The sequence below is a fragment of the Strix uralensis genome, chromosome 1 (genome assembly GCF_047716275.1).
Source record: "Strix uralensis isolate ZFMK-TIS-50842 chromosome 1, bStrUra1, whole genome shotgun sequence".
NCBI classification, from domain to species: Eukaryota; Metazoa; Chordata; class Aves; order Strigiformes; family Strigidae; genus Strix; species Strix uralensis.
This window is the reverse complement of record NC_133972.1, coordinates 167,164,344-167,182,228: the sequence shown is the minus strand read 5'-3', so window position 1 is coordinate 167,182,228 and position 17,885 is coordinate 167,164,344. Positions and strand designations below refer to the sequence as shown.

General features: G+C 42.2%; 1 protein-coding gene across 2 annotated transcripts in view; it reads left to right on the top strand.

Moving 5' to 3' along the window:
- The first annotated feature begins 2,236 nt into the window (after nucleotides 1-2,236).
- The window catches only part of ZFAT (zinc finger and AT-hook domain containing), a 151,407-nt gene continuing 135,758 nt past the window's right edge, over nucleotides 2,237-17,885 (top strand). The window contains exons 1-3 of one of the 2 annotated variants that reach the window (XM_074888324.1): nucleotides 2,237-2,438; nucleotides 13,510-13,621; nucleotides 14,152-14,338. The gene's annotated coding sequence lies outside the window, so the exon portion shown is untranslated. The remainder of the gene's footprint in view (nucleotides 2,439-13,509; nucleotides 13,622-14,151; nucleotides 14,339-17,885) is intronic. The other variant, XM_074888332.1, reaches the window with a different exon arrangement.

Sequence of the window (17,885 nt, the reverse complement as noted above, 5' to 3'; positions counted from 1 at the left end):
GGGGCCTACCAGAACCACTGCACAAAGCCAGCAGATCCACGCACGGCCTCCCCGGTATGGGCTGGTGTTACCCCAGCGGGAAGGCCAGCACCTAACCCTGCGCACACCACGCTGCACCTGTGCAAGAGCCGCCTTCCACCCCAACGTTCCTGCTCTGAATATCACTAAACCTGAGTGTTTTGCTGGCCCTTGGTAATACAACATTAAATCTAGTTGGGCTGATAAGAAATAAGCCATCTCACAAACTCAGTGATAGTTAAAAAGCTCTCTTTAAAATAATTTCCTTATTAAATCTCTTCCTTCAAATGAGCAAGACCCAGACCATGTATGAATTCACACTGCAGATCCTGGTCTTGCCGTGATAGGATTTAAACTGGCTTGTTAATACTCTGGGAGAAAGGTATCATGCATTTCAAAGGCAAGGAAACGGTATCCGTGCCCTTTTATCCACCTTCAGAAAGGGTTCGTTGAATACATCTCAGCATGTATTTCTGATGAATATTGGATTGTATTTCTGAATTAATATTTCTGATTAAAAATAATTTGAAACTGTCATTTTGAAGCCGTGACAGGTATGTGGCACATATAGAGTATATAGTGTGTTCTGCATGTAGGGTAAATGAAACAGTGTAACTGCTAATTGATAGTGTATTTAAATATCATGCCTGTGTAATTATCTCAACTTAGAGCCTGTAATACCTAACGTGTCATTAATGCACACACCTTTCATGAAACAAGGTACAAACCCAGAGTCTAATACACCGATCTTGCACAGGTTGCATGCTGTGTCTGTGTAACCTTTTCCCAGATGACAGCATTTTAAGCAAAGTATTTACACATAAAAAATTTATGCACACATTGTGCACTGAGGCATTGAAATATGCAGCCTTCCATATGTTACACATATTACATATATGGTACCTATGCCAAATATTTTGGGGAAAGTAAATGCAATTGCCCATATGCTCCCCAAACAATGGGAACATGCTGTAAATTGTGGGATTGGGGAAGGAGCTTGAGAAAAAGCCTTGAGGAAAGAAGGCTTTGGGGAGACCTTATCAGCATGTACCAGTGTTTGAAGGGTGGCTACAAAGAAGATGGGAGACTCCCTCTTTAGGAGTCACATGGAAAAGATGAGGGGTAATGGGTGCAAGTCACTCCTGGAGAGATTCCAGTTGGACACAAGAGGAAATTTTTCACAATGAGAACAATCAGCCGCTGGAATCATCTCCCCAGGGAAGTGATGGATTCCCCAACAATGGACACTCTTAAGATTCATCTGGACAGGGTGCTGGGCCATCTTGTCTAGACCATGCTTTTGCCAAGAAAGGTTGGACCAGATGATCCTTGAGGTCCCTTCCAACCTGGTATTCTGTGATGATGATTCTACGATGATGATCCCCGGGGAATATGGAAGCACCATGGGATGAGGAGGAACACTGCAGATGGAAAGGAGCAGGCAAGCTCTGATGGCACTCGCTTGGCTTGCGTACGTGTGTGCAGAGAAAAGGCAGTGTTTAAATTCGTGTGTTAAGATCTCCTCTCTCCCTCTGGAGAGGAAGGGATTCACTCATCTGAGGAGTGTGAAAGAACATGTCCTCCTTCTTTCGCCCGTATGGTTCCACGGAAGGACCAGAGGCCTTTCCCTTCCACACAGTGCTCTGGCCCGGGCTCCGCACAGCCATGCCCGGCATTCCTCCCGCTCCACCTCTGTTCCCACCGTCACATGCCCCTCGCGAGACCTGCACCCTGCCCCCCGACGTGCTCTCAGACGGCTCCGCCGCTCACCGTCCCTCCTACACCCCCCTGGGGCTGGCGGGGGTGAACCGCTGAACCGCACCACAGCGGCGGCGGCCGCCCCGCAGCCCGCGGCGCCACAGGCACGCGCACGGCCCGCGCCCCGCCCGCCTCCCTGCAGCGCGCGCCCCCGCGGCTCCCCGCGCGCCCCTCGCACGACGCGCCCCGCCCACCCGGCACGCTCAGGGCCCCGGCGCGCGCTCATTGGCCAGGAGGGAGGCGGCTCCTCCTCTCCCGGCGGCGCGTGCGTGCGTGCGTCCGGGGGAGGAGGCGGGGAAAAGAGGGGAGGGGGGAGTCCGGGCAGCGCGCGCGCGAGGTGGAAGGGGGCGGGGCGTGGTTGCCATGGGAGTGACGTCAAAGTGTGTCGGGGACAGGGAGCGGAGACACGGAAAAGGTCAAACTAAAGGCGAGGAGGAGACGCGGCCGCCGCCGGGCCGGGCCGAGGCCGCGCCGGCCCCGGGTGGCTCCGCGGGACCCGTCGGCCGAGCGAGGGCGGCGGCTGCCGCCAGCGGGGGGGCTGCGAGCGAGCGGGCCGGGCGAGGCAGCGCGGGCGAGGCAGCCCCGGCGAGGCAGCCCCTCTGGTGGCCGCCCCTCCGGTGCCCGCGGCGGAGCCGGCTGCCCCCCGCCGCCTGCCCTCACAGGTACGAGGGAGCGGCGCCCCGGCAGGGCCGCCCCGCTGTGGAGGCGGGCTGGGGCGGGGGACAGGCCGCGGCCTCGAGCGGGGCGCGGGGAGGGGGTGCTGGTGGGGCGGGGGAGCGCCCTCCCTCCGCCGAGGGGCGGGGGGTGCCCCGGGCAGCGGGCAGTTCGCAGGCTGCCGTCTCCCCGTCGAGGGGTGAGCCGGGGGAGGGGGCTCGCCACCCCCTTGCGCTCGACGGGATGGGACGGGGTTTCGGTGGGGGGGAGAGGAGCCCCGCACCCTTCACCGTGCACCCCCCGCCCCGTGCCGGGGGTCCGTTTCCCACCGCAGAGCCCTTGGGCGCTGTGCGCCCCCTCACCGCGCTTTGACCTCGTTGACCTGAGAACAGAAGTTGGGCTTTTTTTTTTTTTTTTTCTGTGGGCTGTAGGGACTTCTGCCCCCGCCCCGGCCCCCAGCTTTGCATAACTTGTCTCCCGAGCTGACTGTCCCTTCCTCCCTGCACTTTGCCCTTGCCCGGTGGTCTGTAGCATGAGGGAGTAAAACTATTCAAAGACTGATTTTTGTTTCTCTTGTGAGAGAGCTGGATCACGAACAAGGCAGACTATCTAATTTTTTATCTATCTCTCTCTCTAGATATATATTTCCCTTTTTTTCCCCTACAGCAGCCTAGCGCTGAAGTAGGATTCTGTGATAGTATAGAACAAGGCCCTTGGGCGTGATATTTTTTAGAAAACCCTGGAGTGAAGCTGCTGTTAGCATGTAGAGTTTGAATGCCACAGGCAGTCTGTTGTCTCTTCATGTTTAAAGAATAATTTAGAGGAGCCGTAATGACTCATTAATAGAAAGTATTAGTTGCATGAAGGCAAAACCAGGTGAAGTTTCTTAGTTTACCACAGACTTACTCTGTGACCTTGGATCAGTCTTTCTGCATCAGTCCTGTTTGCTTATGAATCAGGAATAGTGGTGCCCTTCCAGAAACGTACTGTGAATAAATATACTAATGACTGAAATGCTTATCTGCTATAGTAATAACAGGTAGATACCGACATTATTTCTACTACAGAAGTACAAAGGCTTTAGCCAGGGTGCGAGTGTTTTGCTTGCAGAATTTTCCTGTAGTAGCTACTACACTTCGATGGAAATAGTCGCTTAAAAAGATGTTTAATAACCTGTGAAACTGCATGATCTGCACTGTGTGGTCATCTTACACTTCATATTTTTGAAGAGTGTGTGCTAATATGCTTTCAGTGAGCTGCCATTCCACAGTGCGAATAGTTTGTGGGTGTTTTTTCCCTCCCCTTTGCTTAGAAGAAAGCTGGTGTCCTCTTCTAGTGCCAAGGAAACCTTGTGAATTTCTAATGTGGCTGATTATCTCCCATAGTTAGTATCTCTGAGCTACATAGTTAGATTGGGTGTTTTGGTAGGGAACTGGAAGAGAGGTATTCTGAAATATTTGATATGATGAAGAAATTACTTCTGGCATTGGTTTGTAACTTACTGTGAGACCATCCAGTGGCGCTTGCCAGGGTTGGGTAGTTGTATTAACTCGATGGTATCTCAGGGTGCCTCTGCATTTGCAAGAAAATATTAAAGGGAGTGACAATATGTTCTTTACGTGTGTAATGAAAGATAAACTGAGTAGTGCACTTTTAGGAACAGTATTTTCCCTGTCACCTTATATCGCTCTCGATAGAAAATCAAATGCCTTAAGTATGCCATAGGGAAGAACTTCAAAGCAAGAGTCCTAGAACTATGAAGGAGTTACCTGGTGGTTCACACACTGCTCTGAAGTGGTGTGCAGCCACTGCAGTAACAGGTGAAAGCACCAGGCACAGAGCTCGGAGTTGCTGCTGTGAATACTGACCTCAGTGAGCTAAGTTTTCGCTCTTTAAAATTTTGCTTTAAACTATCTTGTGCAGCTAGATTACTTGAGGTTTTTTTAAGTCTATTGTAGAAGGATACACCAGGAAGAAGCACTATTTGACTCATATCTTAGGGGCTTTTTGAAAGTAATTTGATCTATAGTTTCTCACTTGTCTACTCAAGTTAATATGAAACTTCCATAATCAGTTTTAATATTTTATATGTCAAGGAGAAGGTAAGCACAACACAGTTGGGGGTTGGTTGTTTGTGGTTTTCTCTTTTTTTCTTAACAAAACTGAAAGCTGCTCTGGTAAAATGGCAATTCATTGTTAATTCATAATATGTAGGTGCCCTGGAAAAATCAAATACCCGGTTTCATAGCTACCCTTAGGCATCTTTAATTTATGCAAGCAGGGCTCACTGAGTAACTACTCTAAGTCTCATTGACCTTAGTTGGTTTGCAGAGGTCATATTTTAAAACAGATAAGTTGTGCTTGAACTATTTTTTTTCATTATTAGGAGCAAGTATTTGTGTATATAATGACATGCTTTTTCCAGTTCTCCATTACATTCTCTGTTTTTCTTTAGATTCTTGCTTATAAGTGCTACAGTGAATCTAGAGTCTTCTTGGATTTTATTTTTTATCTTTCACCTTAATATTAGGAAGAAACTTGGGTTTTTGAAAACATGTTCTTTTTTTCAAGATCTTGGTAAAACAGAGCAAGCTGTGAGCTTTTACAAACAGCTAGAAAGGCCAGTTTTAGGATCAGATAAACTTGGCCAGTGCAACCCAAACGTATACGAGTGACATCAGCATTTTCCTGAGCCATTTCTGCTGTTGGTTCCCAGCAGTGCCTTGTGTCTTATGTAAGCTTGCACTGTACATCCTGTCCTGCTGTTCTCATGCATGAAAAATCATTGGCGTTATCTTACTGTAGGTTTTGAGAGCTGAATAGTTACTGGCTGCTCGTTGTCTCAAATGTCTACATGCAAATTTCTTACGAGCATGCCGAGGAGATCTATGCCAGGAGCATAATACTGTCCTAGGAGACATCAGAGGAATAACTTGGAGTGAGACTGAGCTCATCCCCCTGGTTCCTTTTGGTAATGGGAACTGTAACCACTGTGAAGTAATGTGGCTATGGAGATAATCGTGAGAGAGAGGTTTTACTGGACAGAAGCCTTGATCTGTATCATACATAGATGGACCACTAATGCAGTTTTGATGGCTGGTGATAAAACAGTCATAAAACCAAAGGACTACAGTTTCAACAGAAGCTTTGATAATATTAAGACTGGAAAATAAAGGCTTTTATAGACTATTACTGTGCACTTCTTGTGCACAAGGTCTTTGTGAGGAATTGTGCCTTCAGATACTGATGTTTTAAACTTGTAGTTAGCATTTAGTCATGCATAATGAAGATACTGTCACTTGATGGGTGAAATTGAAGCAAACCCTCCATTATAAGCTCTCAAAAACAAACATTCCTTCTGTTTTTCTTGCTTGCTAAATCTAGCTGAAACTTGCTGGCATAAAATCCTCCAGTAATGCAATGTTTATAGTTTCATTCCAAGTAAATCGGACACCTTCTTTCAACAGTAGCTAATGTTTCAGTTTAAAAAAACAAAAAGTGTTTCTTAAATATACTCTAGTCTCTTTAGTTGGCGCTCTAGCAGTGTGAGGGAGCCAATTCCTGCTTACCTGTCTTAGTCAATGTGGTTGTCCTTGGCTGGCTCCATGGCTTGTTTTGAACAGCTGGGAAGTTTCCTTACGAGCAGTGATATAGCAGAGTCATGTACAGGACTGAACAAGATGTATAGCTCTGCAGTGGAACCATACATGGAAGGGAAGAAGGGTTGACAAGGAGAAGCACACCTGGAGAGGAGTGCGGATGTGGCCCGTGGAAGTAACGAAGAAATCTTTCCTGTGACTTTCCACAAGTGATCTGTTTTATACTGCAGAAAACAATTTCTCATTGTAATGGAGAAACGAGAGGAATGTAAGACTTGACAAGGAGACTGGTTATCTGAAAAGGAACAGGTGCAGTGCTTTGACACTTAAAAGCTAAACAAATTCCTCTTAAGTGAACTGTTCTTTGCAGAGTTTAAATTTATTGGCAAAACGCCTAAGAGGGACTTGAATTTTCTTTTTGAGTAGGGAATTGAGTTATCACGATCACTTTTATCACACAAATCTAGGAATGAGTGGTCTTTTTCCAGTGCTTTTGTTTATTTTGGATGATATGCAAATCTGTTTTAAAACCGTATGTGGGAAAATGAACAGCAATGCTGTTTTATGCATTTTAGAGACTTGTAGCAGCTGTAAGAGTAAACCTCATAAAAAAGCACAAAAAACTCCCCACCATCAAAACTTCAAAAGCACCTGTATGTAGCACATTCAAGATTCCATTACATTGTTTTATTGCTTTACAGATACTTATGTGAATATGAAAGTCCACATATACGTTGTCATTATTCAACAGACTTTTCATTCTGTAGATGTAGGCAAATAAAATATAGTCAGGATGCTTAAATCTGCTAAAATATTTATAAGAAAGTTGGCTCTTGGAAAAGTTTCCCACAGGATGCAGTGGGTGTCACGTCTAAAGGTCAGTGGCAAAGTAAAGTGAAGGTTCTTTTGGATTTATTTTTCTACTTTTTTTTTTTAAAAAAAAACCTCCTTATGTAAAGATGCATAGAATCTTTCTTTGTTACTTCCTAAATTTCCACATGTTAACAGGCATTTACAGGTTCCTTTGTATTTAGGCATTTTGTTGAAAACTTTTTTTGTTCTTTAGGAGAGGAAGATAAAAATCAGTGCAGATAATATATTCATGAACTCTTAGCAGGGAAGTTCCTGGTGTAAATCAAAAAAGCCAGATGGAGTTTTAAGTGACTGTCATGTACAACTTAGGAAACGAACATTCCTGATAGTAATAAAAGGGCCAGATTGGAACTACATAATTAATCCCAGCATCCTTTTCAACACATGATAAGATTTGGCTGTAACAGCTATAGAGTTAATGGAGACAACTGTCAAGTTCCATGAAGCAGTGGATTGTTTGCCTAAAATAAAAATACCTGTGTGCTTACTCTTGTATGTATCTACTGGTGATTAGTTCTCATGCTGCAGTTTAAATGGGAAAATAAGCATGAGCAGTGGTTGACTTGGTCTTGAATCTATTTCCTGTCTTAAATATGCATGTCAATATAGTTATATACATATTTAATATGTATAATTTATCTGCATACACGTTTTATGTATATAAATATATTTAAAGACAGAAAGTAAGTATATAGGTCTTTTTAAGTGTTACACAGCAAAACCTCTCCATTGAAGTTGATTTGAAATATAATGACTGAGGAGCCCTGAGAAACAATTGTGTAATGAAGTTTATTCACAGTAGGTATCAGTGACCTGGAAGAAGGGTGCAAGAAAGTGCTTAAAAAAAAAAGGGGGGGGGGGTGGTGGCTTCTGAAATGGCACAAAGTCTGTGTCAGAGACAGACAGGAGGAGGAGTGGGCAGATGGCAGTCGGTACAAAACAGGTGAATAATCAGACTGAGAACAAGCTGAATAGACTGTGCAAGTTAGTATGCTGCTTGCATTTTTGGTTTAGTTAACACGATGGGGATTTTTCTGGTTTTGATCTATGGAACAGAGAGGTAAAAGTCTTGTAGCTAGAAGCATATATAATGGTGAAAGCGTGCCTGCCGTTGTTGGAAGGAACTTTTGGGAGAAGAGAAAGGTCAGTTCTTTCAGAACTATCTGGACTGGAAGACCTTAAAAAAAACTGTTCAGTTTTACCATTTTCATCTGCAAGTTTATTCAGATCTATCTTTGGCATGCGCAACCTGGAATAATATTAAAATGATCTGAAAGCTTAGTGCCTGGATAATATGGATGTGCTGCATGCCAACAGAATTTTTTTTTTTCTGAAATGGTCTAGAAGGTAACAAGACGTATTTGTGATAAAATAAATTATGTAAAAAAATTATCTAGTTTGTTTAAAAACTTTTTGGTTAGTTGTTTAGTCTAACTGTTCTTTGCCTGGCTCGGTGATCTTTTCCAGATTGTTGCTTGGAGGCAGTATTGGAGTGATGAAGGTAAAGAAGAACAAAGGGATGGTTGTACTAATGAATGGTCGATCCTGTAACAATGCTAAAGGTTATACAAAAAAAAAAAAAAATCCGGAAATGGAAAAACTCCTCCCCCACTGATTCTTGCTTCAAAAAGGTTATAATATCAATTTATAATAATAATAAAGCATACACATGGAAGAGAATGTACAGAGATCCTGTTGATCAGCTTGTCTGTGCAACAGCAGTCTCAGTCTTTCCTGTTTATATTTATTTCAAAATGTTCCTGCTTTTTTCTTTTTTAGGGAGGTCCATAAGTTACAACAGCAGTGAACTGGTCTAACTGGAGAATGCCCAACTACCCAATAAAGAGGCATTGCTTTGTCTGAGCTGGCACTTAATGAGAAGCAACACACCCCACCTTGCAGTTTAAACTTTATTTAGTACAGATAAGTTTTCTATGCCTGAAGTTATCCTTTAGTAATACCAGTTTGCTCCTTGTATACTGTTGTCTTAGGATGCCTCAGTCTGAACACCACCAATAAAGAGTTTTAACAGCACAAGAAGGTTGAGGGAATTAGGTCTATATTTCTGCAGAAATGAAGGTTAGAAAGATAAAGGAAAAAAAAGATTAAAATATTCACAAGAAGTGCCCTAGATAAGATTGTTTCATGTCTGAGGGCATGTTGAATCCTGTGGGAATGAGGAAGCTAGACTACTAAAGGGCTGTTTAATTCTTATGTTTCACACTGAATCAACACGATGTCAGATACCAAACTGGTATTGGTGGAATTTGTAAGAACGTGGGCATTTTATATAAAGAATATAGAAATAAAATAAGTTAGTCCAAAACAAATCTTTTGCTGTGTCAGAGCTTTGTGGAGGATGAATGTTGGAGGCTTAACATGAGTATAATAAATCAAAATGCCAGATGAGCCTCAGAGGACTTTCTTCATTGACTTCATTGTTTTCTCTGCAGATACAGCATGGTTCAGCCAAATGCAGGGTTGTCATTCTTCTGATGTTCAAAGTGTTTCTAAGTGTTCGTGAAGACTGAGCTCTTTTCTATGTGTTATCTCAAACTGCTGACTTTGTCATTTTGGAGTGTTCAATGCACTAACTGAGCACTTTTATATGCAGAAATCACAGTGTGAGTTTGCAGTTTTGGGTGAGTTGTGAGGTATTTTGTGTACTGTTGATAACCTACAGAAAAGTCTCAATTTTGTACCTTCTGGAAAGTACTGTGTCCCAAAGCTGATGCTTGGCAACAGAAGATGCCCTGCTGACCCTCTGCAGCTTGGCAGAAAACGCTCCTTGGTGCGTGATTTTCCTGAGCATATATCCCAGGGTACAGACTGCTTGGTGCTGCTGGCACAGAGTATTTCTTCTTTTTTTAACCTTAACTAAACTTTCCCCATATCCTCAGTACCAGGCAAACAGAACAGTAAAATAGAGGACAGAGTTACTTAGTAAGATAGAAATTGGAAACAAAAGGGTAAAAGCAGAACACACTGAAAACTCTGTGCTGGTTTAAGCAAACGGTGATCTGTCTAGTTGTTTAGCTGCTGTTACCTAGAATTCCTAAGACATACCTTGGCTGTTGGAGCTGGAGAGTTGCTACTCATTGCAATACTCTCGCATCAGTGTTAGCTTTGATTAAGTATTTAAAGTTAAAATTGCTGTGAGTTTTCCATCACATCTTCCTTTCTTTTGCTTTATCCTTACTAGTGCTCTGGCTGGGGGCACGTAAGTTGTGTGTTGTTCATGGCTTTTCCTGGAGATGGACACTTTGTGCTTAAAGACTGTTGCTTTTTCTTTTTATCCATGTTCATTCTGCTGGCTGACTAGTCCGTATTTGCTATGCGTCATTATTTTAACATACATTTTTACAACATAGTCATACACTTAGTGTAATGTGTATTGTTAACATGTTTACTGAGAGTATCTAGCTTTTTGTAGAGACCACGTGATATACTGTTACCGCTGCTGATAAACTTTGTAATTAAATGATCTGATTATATACAGATCATACTTGTAAATAAATATTCTTTCTCATCATTGCCCTTCAGTCTACTTCTTTTGGAGTTTCGCTTATCTTAAATTATTGTTCAGTAAGTTAAAGCAGTAAAACTTGAGTAATCAATATTGCACTCACTTCTGGAAGGATAAATAAACACATTTTTTTCCATCAAATTTGGTTAAGACAAATACTACAGCTAACTAATTTTTAATATGAAGTTTGACAGGTATATACTTTATCCCAGTAAGACAAGGGCAAGTGTTTTCAAGGCTGTGTTTCTTGATGGTGGTTCTATGAGTCTTAACTCTCTGATCTCCCTGTATGTCAAGGACATCTTCATTTTCACATAGCCCTTTGCTGTGGGATAACTAAGCTGTCTGCTGACAGGATCAGGCACTTTCAGGTCACTGGAACACTGGGAATGTTCTCGTATCAGGGAAGCTAGTTCTTCTGCAACCTGTCCCTCATCAGTTCTGAATATATCAAGGGAGTATTACAAGGAAATATCAAGGAAAGTTAAGGTGACTTCTAGAGTTTTATGAAGATAGGTATGCCATAGCTCTAGCCTTCATAGCAGAAGAGAAAATTATAACACTACCCAGAGCTTGCCATGTTAAAAACTTGAATCAGCTGTGATAAGAGATTGTTTACCAAGGAAACTTGTGATACTTTCTTAAAATACACATCTATTTTGACTCTTCCCTCTCCTCTGACTGTTTTTTAATTACTCTAACTTGAAAAATGAGTTGCCACATCTGATCCAATGATTTTAATATTATTAATTGCAAATAAATTTAATAGTTGATATCCTCAGATATTATGTGATTAGGTGTGATAGTCTGGTCTTGTATTTTTTTGTTTGATTTCAGCCTGCATAACTGCTTTGAGTTCAAAAGCCTAATTTTACAATGTGTTTTTTCACTTTGAATATGGTGACGAAATGACTTGTCTTGATAAACACAGTAGTTGGATCAGGAATTACTAAGCTGGTGGTTCAGTTAAAAGTCAGGTTATGCCAAATATTAACTAGAAGCAGTAAAATCTCAGGAAAGTAATATAAATCTATGTACTTAAACATTCCTTGGTTCTAACAGACTGGTTGAAGCTGTTACTCTGTATGTTAATGTGAAGTTGCATACTAGAATATTAAGAAGTACTGGTTTATTTGTTGCTCTTTCTTACACAACACAGATTTCAGTGTGATGTTCCTTATTGTAGTTAATGATCTAACTGCTTGCTTATATGTAAATTAAGAAACGAGACCTTTACACAGCTTGAATTGCTGTTACGTGTAGTATTACTTTTAAATTTCTCCTAAGAATACCAGGCGTCCCCATAAAACCAAACCTCTGCTACAATTCTCAAAGACTGTTAATCATTAATTATTTTTCTTTTTGTGAAAAGGGGAATGTTTTCCTAAGTCACCTCCTTTAAATAAAAAATAAATACTGGTTTTCTGTCAATTTACTGGTACACTACAAATCTACTATTGCAGAATTTTTCTTAATAGCTTAGACGATTTATAATATGCTGTTAACTTGAACTGTGTGGCTATCTGCTTCAGTCGTTTCTTCACCCTCTGTAGAATCAAGAAGTTATTTTAGCTGTCTGGTTAATCTTTGCACAGATAGGACTTTCAGATCATTGGCAACTGAAGCACTGTGCTGTACAGGTTATTGGTAACTCAGTTTCCTGTCTTTTAAGCTACTGCTTTAAGTTGGAGAACAGAATTAGTTTGAGGAGTTCTACTTTTAAATAGTGTTGTAGTTAAGTTGGAATTTGAAAGATTGAATATGAGATTTCATTTGCATACAGAGCTTGATAAATACTGCCAACTGTGATAACCTCTTGCATTTAAGTGGGGTCTAAGGCAGCTGACTTTTTGTGTCAGGGCAGTGAGTTTTGGTCTGCTGTTGGTGCTTGAGTTTATACAACGCCTGGAAGCCTGTATCTGCAGCATTTCCTTAAGTGTACCTTCATTGGTCCCATTGTACAGGTTAACTGTTTGCACAGAACGTATTTGTTCTAGAGATGCTATGGCTGATGCTTATTACTCTAGTACCAGTTAGTGTTTTAATTCTACACATTGGAAGAGGATTACAAACTGCACATGGATTTTTTTTTTTAATTGAATTGATTCCTTAAAGTAATTTCTTGATGTTTTTACAACATTTCTGTTGAGCTGATATGGTCTCCACTGACCTCTGCCTGAGATAAAACAGATCTGCAAAACTGACTGAGAATTTGCAGGTGGTCACTCAGATAAAGAATAGGAGTAGTGGGTATCTGTAAAAAGTGCTTGCAGTAACTTGTCCCGCACTTGCAGGTAAACAATGGAGAAGAGGTTAATGAGAATAGCTGATTTGCAAGTTGAGTTAATCTCCAAACACCTTGAGAGTTTTTTTCAGTTACTTATCCTTGTTTGTATGGTTTATAAAAAAGCAATTGAAACAGATAATAGATGTTGTGGAAAGATGAATGAAGACCTTTCAGTTCTTTCAACAGGTGAAATAAGTCTTAAGGGCTGTTGCATTCTTGTTCTTCAAAGCTCTTTCAGGGAACATCCTGTGGTTTATGAGCTGAGTATGGCAGGATTCCTATGAAGAGCCACATATTTGCTTATTTTTTAATTTTGTAAACATGTTATTTTTCATATGTAAACGTGGTGAAATGAGGTGGGCAGCTTTTTTTTTCTTGCCTCATTTGTGGGGGAGATGCCTGGCTTTATTGAGATTTTATTTTGGGCTCTAGTATAAACTTCATTTTAAAATCCTGATAAAATTTATAATGTAGAAACTCCAGACATCATGATGATTTTTTTTTGGTGGGAGCTCCACTTTCAGACTTAGCTTGCATCTCTTATGCAAACTTTTCTGCAGAGCTGTACCCTTAACCTAATGAAGTAACTAATATTCATGTGTTAGTAGCCAGCCAGCCACCAAAGGAGGATTGAACCACATCCTTGGTTAGAGGTTTTCACAAATAATTTTCAGGAATATTAGTATTCAGAAATGTATTATACTGCCAAGTTCTTCAGGGGAGGTTTTGCCTTAGGTGCTTCAGATGCTTCTGACTACTCAGAAACATTTTTGTTTGTTCTTTGTGTCTCCAAGGTCAGGATGATTTCTGGACTAACCTGTACTGTCCGCATACCAGCAGGTGGAGCATTGGTAACTCACGGCAGACTTCTAATTCCCTCCAGCATTTAGGAAAAGTGATTGCCCTGTAAGTCCTGCTCAGCTGATTTCTGTGGAGGTGGAGTCTGCTGACTGTGTTTGGCATAGAAATCTGTGGGCAGAGCTCCATGTTAACATGCAGTGTTAACAAAAAATGACGAAGGACAGTGTTCAGACTTGCAGTTGGGGAGAACTTTGATGCAGAGAGTGAAAGGCAACTTGGTGTTTCTCTGTTGTTTTTTTTCAAATGTCAGTTTCCTGTTGCAAGTCATGGATGTAGTGAAGCTAAATCTAAATGCTTATAAAGTTGATACTACATTTAAGGGAGCACGACTTTGCCAAATTCACTTTTTTGTTGTTTACTGTGTCTTTATGAGATATATAGCTTGCTCATGTTATTATTCCCCACTCAAAATGTTGATACCAGAGGTCTTAAGTATTGCTATCTTTTTCTGGGAGGGTGGTGGTGAAATGTTCCTGTTGTGGTTAAACAATTCACCTATATTGATTTAACACTATATTGTCACCAAAACAGCTTCCTGCTGTAGCAGAGAAATAATCTTTTTTTTCTTTTTCCAGGATTAGTCTGCAGCTAATATAGTTGTCCAAGTAACTTGCATCATGAAATTATAAAATTCCTGTCACAGTGGAGGAAGCAGAAAGCCCTCAGCTGGAAGACAGAGCAGGACTGCTCTTCTGTCACAGTGCTCTTACCATGCTCAGTGTAAACCATCCTTAAAGTGCACCAATAGTCAGGCTCTGTGGCGTGAGTATTATCTTCATGTTTTTGGAATGGTCATTGTGCAACAGCATCCCTCGTTAAGATAATTATAAAGCAGTAATAAATTGCAGTAAATTATCTTATTATTGCACAGTTGTTTTCTATTTGAGATGTGACGAAGATCTCAGCTGCATGTAATTGTTGCATTCGTGCATTAATCTGTATTTTGCAGGCATGGATAAAATTTAAGTGTTTAGGTTCTGTGACTTAAAAATGTAGCTAATAAAAATTGCTTTAGGATTAGCTTTGGAGTAGCTGTGTGTTATTATCTCCAGAGTGCCTATCCCTGTAGGCTGCATAATGGCGTTCTTTGCTGCTGATCCTGCTGAACATGCAAATCAACTTCTTTTTGGACGAAAAAAGATTGAGAGGTGTGCTTTTGGACTTGTCTAATGCATTTGTTTTAAAGCTGTTTAGAGCATAGGTAGGACTAGAGCTAATTCTGAAGTGAGCTTCCCTGGAATATATGTAGCTTGAATATTGTCTTCAGCACAAACTGTTTAGTTTTGCAGATCTCCTCCTCTTGCAGTACACTACCCACTAATGCGGGCGTAGGGTTTTTTTAAATTAATACATTGCTTAGTTAACCAAAAGGTGTGAAAACACCAGTCAACGCAAGGAAGAGAGTTCCTTTTAGCTACTAGTCTTATTGATTAAATTGAGTACCTCTCATTCTTATTTTGAAATGACAACATGAGATAATTTAAGGTTTGTTGGACCAAAAGTACCCAAAAAGCAGGATTATGATGTCAGGTAATGACCTAGGTTTCCCCTTGACCAAGCTGTTTTGTCTATTGCATTGAATTGTTGCTTAATCTGTGTGGTCCTCAAAGTGAGTTATAGGAACCAGTCCTTTTACTCCTAAATTACTCCCAAACTGTTCATTTACTCCAATTAGTTTAATTCTGATTATCTCTAAAGCTCTGCATTTGTAGTGTGACAAAAGGACAGTTTGATGGGCCATACTGTCCGTCTTCTGTATTTAGTTTATTATGATTTAAAAAGCTATAATTAATACTGGGAAGAAACAAAATTGAGACTTGCTAGGGAAAAATAGAGACTTAAAATCTGTAGTCCATCCTTAAATGTAAGGAAACTTTCACATTCAAAATTGTCTTGTGGGAAACATTCTGTTGCCTCTTTCAAATTCGAGGGAGCTTCTACAAGCAAGCTAAGTGAAAATACCTTTTATATCACCTGTTCTTAAAGACACTGGCATAAAATTGTAATCCTGAAGTTTTTTTCTGGAAGATTATTATGATCTACAAAGGCGACCACAGGATAGTGTTTGGCAGCATATTTAAATTCAGTAGGCTTAGGTATGCAATTACCATTTTCTCTGTAGTTTATTAAAATATTTGGCACCACCTGATTAAAATAGTTTTAACATAAAATATTTGTGATTTTAGAACTGTAGGACCTCCTAGCACTGTTGATAACACCTTGCTATTTATAGGAAAGTCTGTACTGATGTCATCCATGGATAACTCTTTTCCAAAGACTTATTGACTTTTTCATGTCTGAGGATGATTATATAAGCAAGGCTATAGTTTCTGGAACCACATATTACAGGAATTGATGAGATCACAGAGTTGCAAGTATATTAGTCAGAAGAGACTTCTGGAGGTCTCGTTTCTTGGGACCATAGCTGCACACCATATGTCTCCAAGACCTGCTTTCAGCCTTGCCAGTCATCGTGCACTTAGAGCATCCATAGCGTCTATCAGTCATGGCCCTTACATCCCGTTTCTGCTCCTCCCAGTGGAGTGCTTGAGGGGATGTGGGTTTTTAGACTCAGACGTTCCCCCCCAACAGAGGCAGAACCCTTCAGATCCTCTGGCTAGTGGTAACTTGCCTCAAGGGAGGCAGTGATTCCCACTCCTCCTCACTTGTAGAAGTGTGGAAACCCTTTGCACAAGATGAGTTGGATTCATACCTGTATTTAAGATGGCACCTCTCAGCTCCTGCTTAGTTTTGGATCTGACACCTGTGTCCAAGCTTGGAGTACGTGGGGAAAAGATGCTGCCATACGGCCGAGCAGCACTTCTGGGGCTCTGCGAGGGATCCCAGGCCCACCAGCAATTTCAGGAGCATAGCAGTAGTTGCTCAGCTATACCTTTGCTGCAAAGAGCATTCCCTGCTATGCTTGCCTTGAAAAGAGAGCAGCAGGGGTTTTTTTTCTAAAAATCAGAAAAAACCAAAATAAATGTTCAAAATAAAGAAGGTGCGATCCCCCAGGTCATCCATCTTTATGATCTCACCAACTTACTTTATACCATCTTTATCTTTATTGCATTTTTTCCTCAAGAGGCCTTAAGCTTCAAACTCCTTATTCCAAGCATGGGAGCTCTTCTGCAGTGACTGCAAATATTCTTCCTGACTTCTATTACTTTCCTTACTTAGGTAACTAGTCCACCGCATTTTTGTTTTACAGCTGTTATAATCAGAGTCATTGAAGTGCTGATCAGAAGAGACTTCTGGAGGTGTCTGGTCCAACCACTTGTTCAAAGCAGGGCTCTAACCAGCACCTTGCGGGGCTCAGCCGTGGCTTTGTCCTACAAAGCCATGAAAGCCCCCAAGAACAGGGAATCCCCAGCCTCCCTGGAAAGCCTATTCCCGGGCTTCACCACCTTCCTAGTGAAAAAATCTGTCACTGTGTCCAACCTGAATTCTCCATGCTGCCTTCTGTGGCCACTGCTCTTCTGTCTGCTAGTGCTGAGAGAGCTTGTCTGTGCTGTCTTTAGAGTCCCCATCTCGGTAGCTGTGGACAGCTCTTAGGTGGTCCTGGCCTTCTCTTTGCCAAAGAAAACAGGCCCATGTCCCTCAGCCTCTCCCTGTGGGTGATGCCCTTGAAGCCCTTGACCGCCTTAGTAGCCCAGGGCTGGACCCTCCTTGGTTCCTCAGCATCCCGTTGCAGTGGGGGTCCTCACCTGAGCGCTCGGTATCTGCAGAGTGGCCTTGCCAGTGGCAGGCAGAGGAGGGATAACATCCCTTCCCTGCAGTCCCCTCTGCGTTTGCCTTCTCTGCAGCGAGACGTTGGCTCCCGTTTCAGCTGGCTTCTGCCCCAGCACCTGGGCCCTTTCCAGCAGGGCTGTTCCTCAGCCAGCTCTCCCCAGGCTGTGCTGATGCATGGGGTTCTGCTGCCCTGGGGGCAGAGCTTTGCACTTTTCCTTCTTGAATGCAATGAGGCCTCTGGTGGTCTGTCTCTGTTGCTAGAAGCACTGCCATGCACTGTCAGCCCCCTCTTCTTCTCTGCCCGCCTCCACTTTACTGTCACCTGCCAGTTTGCTGAGGGTGCACTCTGTGCCGTCTTCCTGGTTGCTGATGAGTGTGTTTGGAGGCCTGTGCTGGCCCGCGGGGTCCTCCCTTACCAGCTTGCAGCTGGACGTTCAGCCGTTGCTTGCAGCCACGTGAGCCAGTGATCTGGGCAGTTTTTTGGCTCAGCTCCCTTCTGTTCATTGAGCTCGGGCTTGCTCAGCTCCCAGGTGAGATTGTGGTGGGAAACTGTTAAAAGCTGTCCTAAAGTCAAAAT